At 48.0% G+C, this 13,935-nt stretch overlaps 1 non-coding gene across 1 annotated transcript; it reads left to right on the top strand.

The window, feature by feature from the left end:
* The first annotated feature begins 11,968 nt into the window (after nt 1-11,968).
* LOC135004206 (U5 spliceosomal RNA) lies at nt 11,969-12,084 on the top strand. Its single transcript, XR_010205044.1, has one exon. It is a non-coding gene; the product is annotated as a U5 spliceosomal RNA (small nuclear RNA).
* Nucleotides 12,085-13,935: the final 1,851 nt, after the last annotated feature.

Consider the following 13,935-nt stretch of genomic DNA (forward strand, 5'->3'; position numbering starts at 1 on the left):
CGTCCATAATTGTATATACCACCTAACCGTGGTTTTTTTTTCTTTCTTTATACATACATACTAGTTACGAGTATACTATCTCTTTATCAACCAGTCTATATTAGCAGCAGACACAGTACAGTGCGGTAGTTCACGGCTGTGGCTACCTCTGTGTCGGCACTCGGCAGCCCGTCCATAATTGTATATACCACCTAACCGTGGTTTTTTTTTCTTTCTTTATACATACATACTAGTTACGAGTATACTATCTCTTTATCAACCAGTCTATATATTAGCAGCAGACACAGTACAGTGCGGTAGTTCACGGCTGTGGCTACCTCTGTGTCGGCACTCGGCAGCCCGTCCATAATTGTATATACCACCTAACCGTGGTTTTTTTTTCTTTCTTTATACATACATACTAGTTATGAGTATACTATCTCTTTATCAACCAGTCTATATATTAGCAGCAGACACAGTACAGTGCGGTAGTTCACGGCTGTGGCTACCTCTGTGTCGGCACTCGGCAGCCCGTCCATAATTGTATATACCACCTAACCGTGGTTTTTTTTTCTTTCTTTATACATACATACTAGTTACGAGTATACTATCTCTTTATCAACCAGTCTATATATTAGCAGCAGACACAGTACAGTGCGGTAGTTCACGGCTGTGGCTACCTCTGTGTCGGCACTCGGCAGCCCGTCCATAATTGTATATACCACCTAACCGTGGTTTTTTTTTCTTTCTTTATAGTCATACTAGTTACGAGTATACTATCTCTTTATCAACCAGTCTATATTAGCAGCAGACACAGTACAGTGCGGTAGTTCACGGCTGTGGCTACCTCTGTGTCGGCACTCGGCAGCCTGTCCATAATTGTATATACCACCTAACCGTGGTTTTTTTTTCTTTCTTTATACATACATACTAGTTACGAGTATACTATCTCTTTATCAACCAGTCTATATATTAGCAGCAGACACAGTACAGTGCGGTAGTTCACGGCTGTGGCTACCTCTGTGTCGGCACTCGGCAGCCCGTCCATAATTGTATATACCACCTAACCGTGGTTTTTTTTTCTTTCTTTATACATACATACTAGTTACGAGTATACTATCTCTTTATCAACCAGTCTATATATTAGCAGCAGACACAGTACAGTGCGGTAGTTCACGGCTGTGGCTACCTCTGTGTCGGCACTCGGCAGCCCGTCCATAATTGTATATACCACCTAACCGTGGTTTTTTTTTTCTTTCTTTATACATACATACTAGTTACGAGTATACTATCTCTTTATCAACCAGTCTATATATTAGCAGCAGACACAGTACAGTGCGGTAGTTCACGGCTGTGGCTACCTCTGTGTCGGCACTCGGCAGCCCGTCCATAATTGTATACTAGTATCCAATCCATCCATCTCCATTGTTTACCTGAGGTGCCTTTTAGTTGTGCCTATTAAAATATGGAGAACAAAAATGTTGAGGTTCCAAAATTAGGGAAAGATCAAGATCCACTTCCACCTCGTGCTGAAGCTGCTGCCACTAGTCATGGCCGAGACGATGAAATGCCAGCAACGTCGTCTGCCAAGGCCGATGCCCAATGTCATAGTACAGAGCATGTCAAATCCAAAACACCAAATATCAGTAAAAAAAGGACTCCAAAACCTAAAATAAAATTGTCGGAGGAGAAGCGTAAACTTGCCAATATGCCATTTACCACACGGAGTGGCAAGGAACGGCTGAGGCCCTGGCCTATGTTCATGGCTAGTGGTTCAGCTTCACATGAGGATGGAAGCACTCAGCCTCTCGCTAGAAAAATGAAAAGACTAAAGCTGGCAAAAGCAGTAGCACCGCAAAGAACTGTGCGTTCTTCGAAATCCCAAATCCACAAGGAGAGTCCGACTCCAATTGTGTCGGTTGCGATGCCTGACCTTCCCAACACTGGACGTGAAGAGCATGCGCCTTCCACCATTTGCACGCCCCCTGCAAGTGATGGAAGGAGCACCCGCAGTCCAGTTCCTGATAGTCAGATTGAAGATGTCAGTGTTGAAGTACACCAGGATGAGGAGGATATGGGTGTTGCTGGCGCTGGGGAGGAAATTGACCAGGAGGATTCTGATGGTGAGGTGGTTTGTTTAAGTCAGGCACCCGGGGAGACACCTGTTGTCCGTGGTAGGAATATGGCCGTTGACATGCCTGGTGAAAATACCAAAAAAATCAGCTCTTCGGTGTGGAAGTATTTCACCAGAAATGCGGACAACAGGTGTCAAGCCGTGTGTTCCCTTTGTCAAGCTGTAATAAGTAGGGGTAAGGACGTTAACCACCTCGGAACATCCTCCCTTATACGTCACCTGCAGCGCATTCATAATAAGTCAGTGACAAGTTCAAAAACTTTGGGTGACAGCGGAAGCAGTCCACTGACCAGTAAATCCCTTCCTCTTGTAACCAAGCTCACGCAAACCACCCCACCAACTCCCTCAGTGTCAATTTCCTCCTTCCCCAGGAATGCCAATAGTCCTGCAGGCAATGTCACTGGCAATTCTGACGAGTCCTCTCCTGCCTGGGATTCCTCCGATGCATCCTTGCGTGTAACGCCTACTGCTGCTGGCGCTGCTGTTGTTGCTGCTGGGAGTCGATGGTCATCCCAGAAGGGAAGTCGTAAGCACACTTTTACTACTTCCACCAAGCAATTGACTGTCCAACAGTCCTTTGCGAGGAAGATGAAATATCACAGCAGTCATCCTGTTGCAAAGCGGATAACTGAGGCCTTGACAACTATGTTGGTGTTAGACGTGCGTCCGGTATCCGCCGTTAGTTCACAGGGAACTAGACAATTTCTTGAGGTAGTGTGCCCCCGTTACCAAATACCATCTAGGTTCCACTTCTCTAGGCAGGCGATACCGAGAATGTACACGGACGTCAGAAAAAGACTCACCAGTGTCCTAAAAAATGCAGTTGTACCCAATGTCCACTTAACCACGGACATGTGGACAAGTGGAGCAGGGCAGGGTCAGGACTATATGACTGTGACAGCCCACTGGGTAGATGTATGGACTCCCGCCGCAAGAACAGCAGCGGCGGCACCAGTAGCAGCATCTCGCAAACGCCAACTCTTTCCTAGGCAGGCTACGCTTTGTATCACCGGTTTCCAGAATACGCACACAGCTGAAAACCTCTTACGGCAACTGAGGAAGATCATCGCGGAATGGCTTACCCCAATTGGACTCTCCTGTGGATTTGTGGCATCGGACAACGCCAGCAATATTGTGTGTGCATTAAATCTGGGCCAATTCCAGCACGTCCCATGTTTTGCACATACCTTGAATTTGGTGGTGCAGAATTTTTTAAAAAACGACAGGGGCGTGCAAGAGATGCTGTCGGTGGCCAGAAGAATTGCGGGACACTTTCGGCGTACAGGCACCACGTACAGAAAACTGGAGCACCACCAAAAACTACTGAACCTGCCCTGCCATCATCTGAAGCAAGAAGTGGTAACGAGGTGGAATTCAACCCTGTATATGCTTCAGAGGTTGGAGGAGCAGCAAAAGGCCATTCAAGCCTATACAATTGAGCACGATATAGGAGGTGGGATGCACCTGTCTCAAGCGCAGTGGAGAATGATTTCAACGTTGTGCAAGGTTCTGATGCCCTTTGAACTTGCCACACGTGAAGTCAGTTCAGACACTGCCAGCCTGAGTCAGGTCATTCCCCTCATCAGGCTTTTGCAGAAGAAGCTGGAGACATTGAAGGAGGAGCTAACACGGAGCGATTCCGCTAGGCATGTGGGACTTGTGGATGGAGCCCTTAATTCGCTTAGCAAGGATTCACGGGTGGTCAATCTGTTGAAATCAGAGCACTACATTTTGGCCACCGTGCTCGATCCTAGATTTAAAGCCTACCTTGGATCTCTCTTTCCGGCAGACACAAGTCTGCTGGGGTTCAAACACCTGCTGGTGAGTAAATTGTCAAGTCAAGCGGAACGCGACCTGTCAACAACATCTCCTCCTTCACATTCTCCCGCAACTGGGGGTGCGAGGAAAAGGCTCAGAATTCCGAGCCCACCCGCTGGCGGTGATGCAGGGCAGTCTGGAGCGACTGCTGATGCTGACATCTGGTCCGGACTGAAGGACCTGACAACGATTACGGACATGTCGTCTACTGTCACTGCATATGATTCTCTCCCCATTGAAAGAATGGTGGAGGATTATATGAGTGACCGCATCCAAGTAGGCACGTCACACAGTCCGTACTTATACTGGCAGGAAAAAGAGGCAATTTGGAGGCCCTTGCACAAACTGGCTTTATTCTACCTAAGTTGCCCTCCCACAAGTGTGTACTCCGAAAGAGTGTTTAGTGCCGCCGCTCACCTTGTCAGCAATCGGCGTACGAGGTTACATCCAGAAAATGTGGAGAAGATGATGTTCATTAAAATGAATTATAATCAATTCCTCCGTGGAGACATTGACCAGCAGCAATTGCCTCCACAAAGTACACAGGGAGCTGAGATGGTGGATTCCAGTGGGGACGAATTGATAATCTGTGAGGAGGGGGATGTACACGGTGATATATCGGAGGATGATGATGAGGTGGACATCTTGCCTCTGTAGAGCCAGTTTGTGCAAGGAGAGATTAATTGCTTCTTTTTTGGTGGGGGTCCAAACCAACCCGTCATATCAGTCACAGTCGTGTGGCAGACCCTGTCACTGAAATGATGGGTTGGTTAAAGTGTGCATGTCCTGTTTATACAACATAAGGGTGGGTGGGAGGGCCCAAGGACAATTCCATCTTGCACCTCTTTTTTCTTTTCTTTTTCTTTGCGTCATGTGCTGTTTGGGGAGGGTTTTTTGGAAGGGACATCCTGCGTGACACTGCAGTGCCACTCCTAGATGGGCCCGGTGTTTGTGTCGGCCACTAGGGTCGCTTATCTTACTCACACAGCTACCTCATTGCGCCTCTTTTTTTCTTTGCGTCATGTGCTGTTTGGGGAGGGTTTTTTGGAAGGGACATCCTGCGTGACACTGCAGTGACACTCCTAGATGGGCCCGGTGTTTGTGTCGGCCACTAGGGTCGCTTATCTTACTCACACAGCTACCTCATTGCGCCTCTTTTTTTCTTTGCGTCATGTGCTGTTTGGGGAGGGTTTTTTGGAAGGGACATCCTGCGTGACACTGCAGTGCCACTCCTAGATGGGCCCGGTGTTTGTGTCGGCCACTAGGGTCGCTAATCTTACTCACACAGCTACCTCATTGCGCCTCTTTTTTTCTTTGCGTCATGTGCTGTTTGGGGAGGGTTTTTTGGAAGGGCCATCCTGCGTGACACTGCAGTGCCACTCCTAGATGGGCCCGGTGTTTGTGTCGGCCACTAGGGTCGCTTATCTTACTCACACAGCGACCTCGGTGCAAATTTTAGGACTAAAAATAATATTGTGAGGTGTGAGGTATTCAGAATAGACTGAAAATGAGTGGAAATTATGGTTTTTGAGGTTAATAATACTTGGGATCAAAATGACCGCCAAATTCTATGATTTAAGCTGTTTTTTAGGTTTTTTGGAAAAAAACACCCGAATCCAAAACACACCCGAATCCGACAAAAAAAATTCGGTGAGGTTTTGCCAAAACGCGGTCGAACCCAAAACACGGCCGCGGAACCGAACCCAAAACCAAAACACAAAACCCGAAAAATTTCCGGCGCTCATCTCTAGAAAGGACACCGGCCCTTTAAGGGAAGCTGTACTCTGCTGGAAGCTGAGCTGGAAGCAGGTAATGTTGTAGCTGGAAACAGATGAATCCACAATGGATTGGAGAGTCAGGCTACACCGCAGGTGGAATGCTGGTGCGGGTCTCTATGGTGGAAGTCTTGAGACAGGAGCTGGAACCTGGAAGACAATCACAGGAGAGAGACAAACAGGAACTAGGTTTGACAACCAAAGCACTGACGCCTTCCTTACTCAGGCACAGTGTATTTATACCTGCAGCAAGGAAGGGATTGGCTAGGCAATTGTGCAGATTATCAATACTGAGAACAGATTGGTGGAAATGATCAGCTGACAGAATCCAAGATGGCTGCGCCCATGCAGACACTTGGAGGGAAGTTTTGGTTTGTAATCCATGTGGTAATGAAAACAGTAATGGCGGCGCCGGCCACCGGAGACAGGAGGCGCCAGGCTGACAGATGCACATCCAACCACGCGGACACGGCGGAGGCCGCGGGAGACGCCATGCCAGGTGTAATATGGCGTTTACTGTGACAGCGTCCCAGAGTGACAGGAGAGAATACAGGAATGTACACATCAGGATAACAGATGGGATCCGGTCCTGGAGCGCTGAGCCAGCCTTAGGAGGCATCTGATGGGTAAGAAATGGCGTCCAGATACCCGGATCGTGACAGCACCCCCCCCTTTAGGAGTGGCCCCAGGACACTTCTTTGGCTTTTGAGGAAACTTGGAATGGAATCTCCGGACCAAGGCAGGAGCATGGACATCAGAAGCATTGGTCCATGAACGTTCCTCAGGACCATAACCCTTCCAGTCAATAAGATATTGTAGTTGACCGTAACGGTGACGTGAGTCCAGGATCTTGGCCACTTCATACTCAACGCCTCGTTGAGTTTGGACTTTCGGAGTTGGAGGAAGTGAGGAATGAAACCGATTCAAGATCAGCGGTTTCAACAGGGAAACATGGAATGTCCTGGGTATTTTTAAGAAGGGAGGCAACTGGAGTCTGTAAGCAACAGGATTGATGACTTGTTCAATCTTGAAAGGACCGATATAGCGAGGTGCAAACTTCATACTGGGAACTCTTAACCTCAAATTCTTCGTGGATAACCATACCCGATCACCCACCTTGAGAGCAGGAACTGCTCGACGCTTCTTATCCGCAAACTTCTTGTACCTGAACGATGCCTTGAGCAGAGCTGATCGTACGCTCTTCCAGATATTGGCAAACTGATGCAAGGTGATATCCACTGCGGGAACAGAAGTTGCTGGAAGCGGTTGGAACTCAGGGACTTTAGGGTGGAATCCAAAGTTAGTGAAGAATGGTGTTGAAGCAGATGAAGAATGATACTGGTTGTTATGACAGAACTCGGCCCAGGGAAGTAATTGAACCCAGTCATCTTGAGAGGAGGACACATAGATGCGGAGGAAGGCCTCCAAGTCCTGATTCACCCTCTCGGTTTGACCATTGGTCTGAGGATGGTAAGCCGTGGAAAACTTTAGCTTGACTTGGAGGACTTGACATAAACTTCGCCAGAATTTGGCTGTGAATTGAACTCCTCGATCTGAGATAATTTCTTCAGGAAGACCGTGGAGTCGGAAGATCTCTTGTATGAATACTTGAGCCAACTTGGAAGCTGACGGAAGACCGGTGAGAGGAATGAAGTGTGCCATCTTGGTGAACCGGTCAACTACCACCCAGATGGTATTGAACTTGTTGCACATGGGTAAGTCTGTAATGAAATCCATCGACAAGTGGGTCCATGGTCGACGGGGAACGGATAGTGGAACCAGTTGCCCCGCAGGCGACTGGCGGGATACTTTATGTTGGGCACACTTTGGGCAAGATGCAATAAACTCCAAGACGTCCTTTTTCAGAGTTGGCCACCAATAGGACCTAGAGATAAACTCCAGGGTTTTTTGGATACCTGTATGTCCGGCAAAACGGGAAGCATGGGCCCAATGCATGAGCTTCTTCCTTAGCATCGGCTTCACAAAACTTTTCCCTGATGGGGGCGTAGAGTCCATCCCTACCGTGGAGAATGCCAACGGACTTATAATAGGATGCTTGTCTGAAGACTCTGACTCATTTTCTTGCTCCCATGAGCGGGAAAGGGCATCGGCCTTGCGATTCTGAGAGCCCGGACAGAACTGGAGTTTAAAGTCGAACCTGGAAAAGAAAAGTGCCCATCTGGCCTGACGAGGGTTGAGACATTGTGCGCCTTTCAAATATAGAACGTTCTTGTGGTCTGTAAGGATGGTGATTGAATGAGAAGCTCCCTCCAACAGATATCTCCACTCCTCTAGAGCGAGCTTGATGGCTAGCAACTCCTGGTCGCCAATGGCATAGTTGCGCTCCGCTGGGGAGAACTTCCGTGAAAAGAAACTGCAAGGATGTAAATGGCCATCTTTAGCCCTCTGAGATAACACCGCTCCTACTCCAACGGAGGAGGCATCCACCTCTAGGATGAAAGGAGAGTCGATGTCAGGCTGTTTCAGGACAGGCGCAGAGATGAACCTCTGTTTTAAAAGATGAAAAGCTTGCATGGCTTCTTCAGACCACTTGGACGGGTTAGCACCCTTCTTGGTGAAAGCAGTAATAGGCGCCACAATGGTGGGAAAGTCTCGTTTAAACTTTCGGTAATAATTGGCGAACCCTAAGAACCTCTGGACCCCTTTGAGGGTTAAGGGTACTGGCCAATTCTGAATTGCTTGTAGTTTCTCAGGATCCATCTCTAGTCCGAAACCGGACACAATGTACCCTAGAAACGGAATGGACTTGACTTCAAAGACGCATTTCTCTAATTTGCAATAGAGATGATTGACACGGAGACGGGACAGAACCTCCTTTACCCAAAAACGATGTTCCTCTAAATTGTTGGCAAAAATGAGGATATCATCTAGATAGACCACGACATGACGGTATAGAATGTCTCTGAAGATCTCATTGACGAAATGCTGGAAGACAGCTGGAGCATTGCTCAATCCGAAGGGCATGACGAGGTACTCATAATGTCCGTCACGGGTGTTAAATGCGGTCTTCCACTCGTCACCCTCACGGATCCGGATGAGATTGTATGCACCTCGCAAGTCCAGCTTTGTAAAGATGGTAGCTCCGCTAACTCTGTCAAAGAGCTCAGTAATCAGGGGTAAAGGATAACGGTTCTTGATGGTAATGTCGTTCAAACCTCTGTAGTCGATGCACGGCCGCAGACCACCATCTTTCTTTTTTACAAAAAAGAAGCCTGCGCCGGCTGGAGAAGAAGAAGGTCGAATGAACCCCTTTGCTAGGTTCTCTTTAATATATTCCTCCATAGAATGCGTCTCAGGCAGAGACAACGGATAAGTTCGGCCTCGAGGTGGAACCTTCCCTGGAACGAGATCAATCGGACAGTCCCATTCTCTATGAGGAGGAAGGATATCAGCAGAAGCTTTACTGAACACATCCGTGAAATCTTGATATGGAGGAGGTGGAACATCAGACGACCTGGGGGAGGAAGAACAGACAGGCAATACTTTAAACAAACATGTCTCAGCACAGGAGGAACCCCATGCCAGGATTTGCGTAGTCGTCCAATCAATTGTAGGATTGTGAAGACGGAGCCATGGAAGGCCCAGGACCACAGGATGTGTGGCTCTTGGAATCACTAAAAAAGAAATAAGTTCGGAATGAAGAACTCCCACTCTCAGACGAACTGGTAGAGTCCTTAAAGAAATAACTGCATCAAAAATTTTGCTGCCATCCACGGCAGTTAAAGAAATGGACGAAGGAAGTCTCTCGGTGGGTAGGGACCACCGTTTAACATAGGCTTCGGTAATAAAGTTCCCAGCTGCTCCGGAATCAAGGAGGGCAATGACGTTCCGATAACGTTGAGCAACTTGAAGCGAGACTGGGAGATTACAATCTTGAGAAGATGGAGAGGAGATCATTACTCCTAGCCGGCCCTCTCCTTGGCGAGCTAGGATTTGAAGTTTCCCAGACGTTTGGGACAGGCATTAATGGTGTGAGACGGAGCTGCACAATAGAGACAGAGAAACTCGGAGAGACGTCTTCGGCGCTCAGCAGGGGTTAAACGGGAACGGCCAAGTTGCATGGGCTCATCTTTAGATGGTGACAGTTGACGAGGAGGAGGAGCAGAAGATTTTGGAGCAGATGATCTTCCACGCTCAGTTGCTCTCTCTCTGAAACGTAAATCAACTTTCGTGCAGAGTGAGATTAGCTCATCTAACTTAGAAGGTAAGTCTCTGGTAGCTAACTCATCTTTAATACGCTCAGATAAGCCATGCCAGAATGCAGCATACAGGGCCTCGTCGTTCCATGCCAGTTCGGATGCCAGGATCTGGAACTGTATCAGATATTGTCCTACAGTACGTGACCCCTGGCGTAAACGGAGAATCTCGGATGAAGCTGAGGTTACCCGGCCTGGCTCGTCGAAGATGCGCCTGAATGTTGACACGAAGGCAGTGTAGGAAGATAGCAGGGTGTCGGACCTCTCCCATAACGGTGATGCCCAATCAAGGGCTGAGCCACTGAGAAGAGAAATAATGTAGGCAATTTTTGTACGGTCACTGGGAAAATTGCCAGGTTGTAGCTCAAACTGAATCTCACACTAGTTGAGAAATCCCCTGCAGAATCTTGGAGATCCGTCAAATTTTGCTGGCGTTGGAAGATGAAGACGTGGAGCAGAAATGGGTAAGGTGGGTGGGGTTATAGCTGGAGTCACTGTGGTTGACGCACCAGACGCGCCTGATCCACGGAGAGTTGTCTGAATCCCATCCAGCCGAGTAGAGAGATCCTGGAGACAGCGGATGATGTGGCCCTGTGCAGCCTCCTGATGTTCTAGTCGGGCTGCCAGTTCTTGCATCGGCCTGGCCGCTTGATCCTGGTCTCCGGCTGGATTCATTTGGTCAGTGCTTACTGTCACAACTGAGGGCCTGAGCTGACGGGAGGCAGCCTCAGTTGTAGGGGCTGAGATGTACCGGAACCTGGGAGGTTGTATCAGACCCCTGGACATGTAAGTAACATAAATAATAAATGCCCGAAGGCGTGACCACGACAACTTGGATAAAAGTCAATGATGTTTATTATGACAACTCCGCAACACAGCAGCAGTAAAAGAAAACGTAAAAGTCAGCAAAGAATAAATACAGTTCCTGGGTACTACAGGATGGCAGGAGCCACAGGGCACTGGTAGTGTGAGATAGCTCTTATGATCTTCTAGATGGAAAGTCCTTACCAGGCCCGACTGTAGCAATGGAGATAACCCAGGATTGTGCCAGCTGGTGTTCCAGGAAAAGCTGGGTTGCTGAAGATAAAACAGCTGCTGTGGATACTGGCTGGAACCAGACTGTTGTTAGCACGGAGTGGATACTGGCTGGAACCAGTTAAATAATAAATGAACTTGGGAGCGATGAAATATGAACTGAAATGTAGAACTTGAGAGCGGAGAAATAATAATACCGGTGGAGAGTGGTAAAGTGTAGAAAGGACACCGGCCCTTTAAGGGAAGCTGTACTCTGCTGGAAGCTGAGCTGGAAGCAGGTAATGTTGTAGCTGGAAACAGATGAATCCACAATGGATTGGAGAGTCAGGCTACACCGCAGGTGGAATGCTGGTGCGGGTCTCTATGGTGGAAGTCTTGAGACAGGAGCTGGAACCTGGAAGACAATCACAGGAGAGAGACAAACAGGAACTAGGTTTGACAACCAAAGCACTGACGCCTTCCTTACTCAGGCACAGTGTATTTATACCTGCAGCAAGGAAGGGATTGGCTAGGCAATTATGCAGATTATCAATACTGAGAACAGATTGGTGGAAATGATCAGCTGACAGAATCCAAGATGGCTGCGCCCATGCAGACACTTGGAGGGAAGTTTTGGTTTGTAATCCATGTGGTAATGAAAACAGTAATGGCGGCGCCGGCCACCGGAGACAGGAGGCGCCAGGCTGACAGATGCACATCCAACCACGCGGACACGGCGGAGGCCGCGGGAGACGCCATGCCAGGTGTAATATGGCGTTTACTGTGACAGCGTCCCAGAGTGACAGGAGAGAATACAGGAATGTACACATCAGGATAACAGATGGGATCCGGTCCTGGAGCGCTGAGCCAGCCTTAGGAGGCATCTGATGGGTAAGAAATGGTGTCCAGATACCCGGATCGTGACAGAAGCCTGGTGAGAAATCTGCTTTCTTTCATTCAAATTTGGTGCTCACTTTGAGCTGAATGAGAACTGCTGGCATGGCACTCAGGCGACAGGTGGAATCTTGGTCATGCTCTGGTTTCTCTTCAGAACTAACAAATATTTCGCCTTTTATTAAAGATTTCCGTGGAGAGGAGCAAAACTGAGTTTTATCTCAATTTTTGCATGCCCCATATTATTGGGGTTTCTTTTATCAGTTTAAAGACAGAACGAGTGTGCTTTCTTGTTAGCTTTAATGTAAGTTTATTTGCATAACAATGACAGTAAATGTTTGTTTCTTTTCAAACAGAACTTTCTTGACCATGCTACTTGCTTGAAAGATCTGGGAGCACATGGAAAACAGTACAAACCATGCAGTATCACAAGAGCCTTTATTTGATCTTTCATGAAGATAGAGCAGAATTGAGGACACGTCAACAATTTCTGCCAAAGGTGGTTCATCTTTCCACATGGTGCCTTTGGCCACTGACACCTTCGTTGAGTCAAAGTCTCTGGCTGTGGTCAGAACTTTGAAAATTTATGTCACCAGAACGGTTCAGATTAGGAAAACAGAGGCTCTGTTTGTCCTGTATGCTCCCAACAGGATTGGGTGTCCTGCTTCCATGCAGACCATTATGCGCTGAATCTGTGGTAAGATTCAGCATGCTCATTCCACGGCAGGATTGCCGTTACTGAATTAGGTGAAGACCCATTCTACTAGAAAGGTGGGTTCATCCTGGGCAGCTGGTCGGGGAGTCTCAGCATTGCAACTTTGCCGAGCAGCTATTTAGTAAACACTTTTGCTAAGTTTTACAAGTTTGATACCTTGGCTGATGATAACCTCAAGTTGGGTCATTCGGTGCTGCAGAGTCGTACGCACTCTCCCACCCGTTCAAGAGCTTTGGTATAACCCCATGGTTCTTAATGTGACCCCAGCATCCTCTAGGTCGTATGAGAAAATAGGATTTTAATACCTACCGGTAAATCCTTTTCTCTTAGTACGTAGAGGATGCTGGGCACCCGTCCCAGTCCATACTGTGTCTGCAGTTATTACTTGTGGTTATACACATGTTGTGTTACGGTTCTGGTCAGCTTTTTGCTGCAATTGTTCATGCCGTTGGCTTGTGTTCTGTTGAATGCCACGTTCTGCGGCATGCTTAAGGTGTGAGCTGGTAAGATGCTCACCTTAGTTTAACAATAAATCCTTTCCTCGAAATGTCAGTCTCCCTGGGCACAGTTCCTATAACTGGAGTCTGGAGGAGGGGCATAGAGGGAGGAGCCAGTCCACACCCTTTGAAAGTCTTAAAGTGCCCATGTCTCTTGCGGATCCCGTCTATACCCCATGGTTCTTAATGTGACCCCAGCATCCTTTACGGACTAAGAGAAAAGGATGCCCTTGTGTACTATCCTGACTTCTCCTCCCGTCTGCTTACTTTGTGCCTTCCAACGCACAATGCGAACTACAGGTGGTGCTGCAGGGCCCACACCCTTTTACTTGCCTTACAGAGCAGCTCTGGAGCTGTTACAGTGCCCAGCTGCTGCAAGAAATCAGCATGAATGCTTCAGGGGATTGGGCATGGCCAACATGAGCCCCACACCAAAGGAGGGTGGGGGTGTTTAATGCGAACTAGGGGTCATCCAAGCACTGCAAAAGGCCGCCATGCCCTGCATGCCCCTTTTCTCTTTTTATATGCAGATGAGGGTTCCAGCCAACTTTGGCCCACTGCTTGGATGACATCACCGTATGCAAATCCGTCTGCTGCAGACCTTCCCCCAGGAATGCTTGTACTAGTTGTTGTATATGGTTTGATATTTGATGGTGCTTCAGTATTAGGCAGCCTTCCGCCCTCCCATGTTCATCTGAAAAGATGTGGTCTCCCTGCAGTTGTTGTCCCCAGACGAGAGTTCCCTTGTGCTTCCTCAGTTGAATCTCCTTAACTTGACGGGGGAGGGGCTGCCCGAGCTGCCACCCTCCCCAGCCCTATCCCAACTCATACTTATTTTACATATTAGATCTCTTGATCATGAAGATTGTTCTCACAGGGTTAGGTTCATCCA

The sequence above is a fragment of the Pseudophryne corroboree genome, unplaced genomic scaffold (genome assembly GCF_028390025.1).
Source record: "Pseudophryne corroboree isolate aPseCor3 unplaced genomic scaffold, aPseCor3.hap2 scaffold_191, whole genome shotgun sequence".
Taxonomy (NCBI): domain Eukaryota; kingdom Metazoa; phylum Chordata; class Amphibia; order Anura; family Myobatrachidae; genus Pseudophryne; species Pseudophryne corroboree.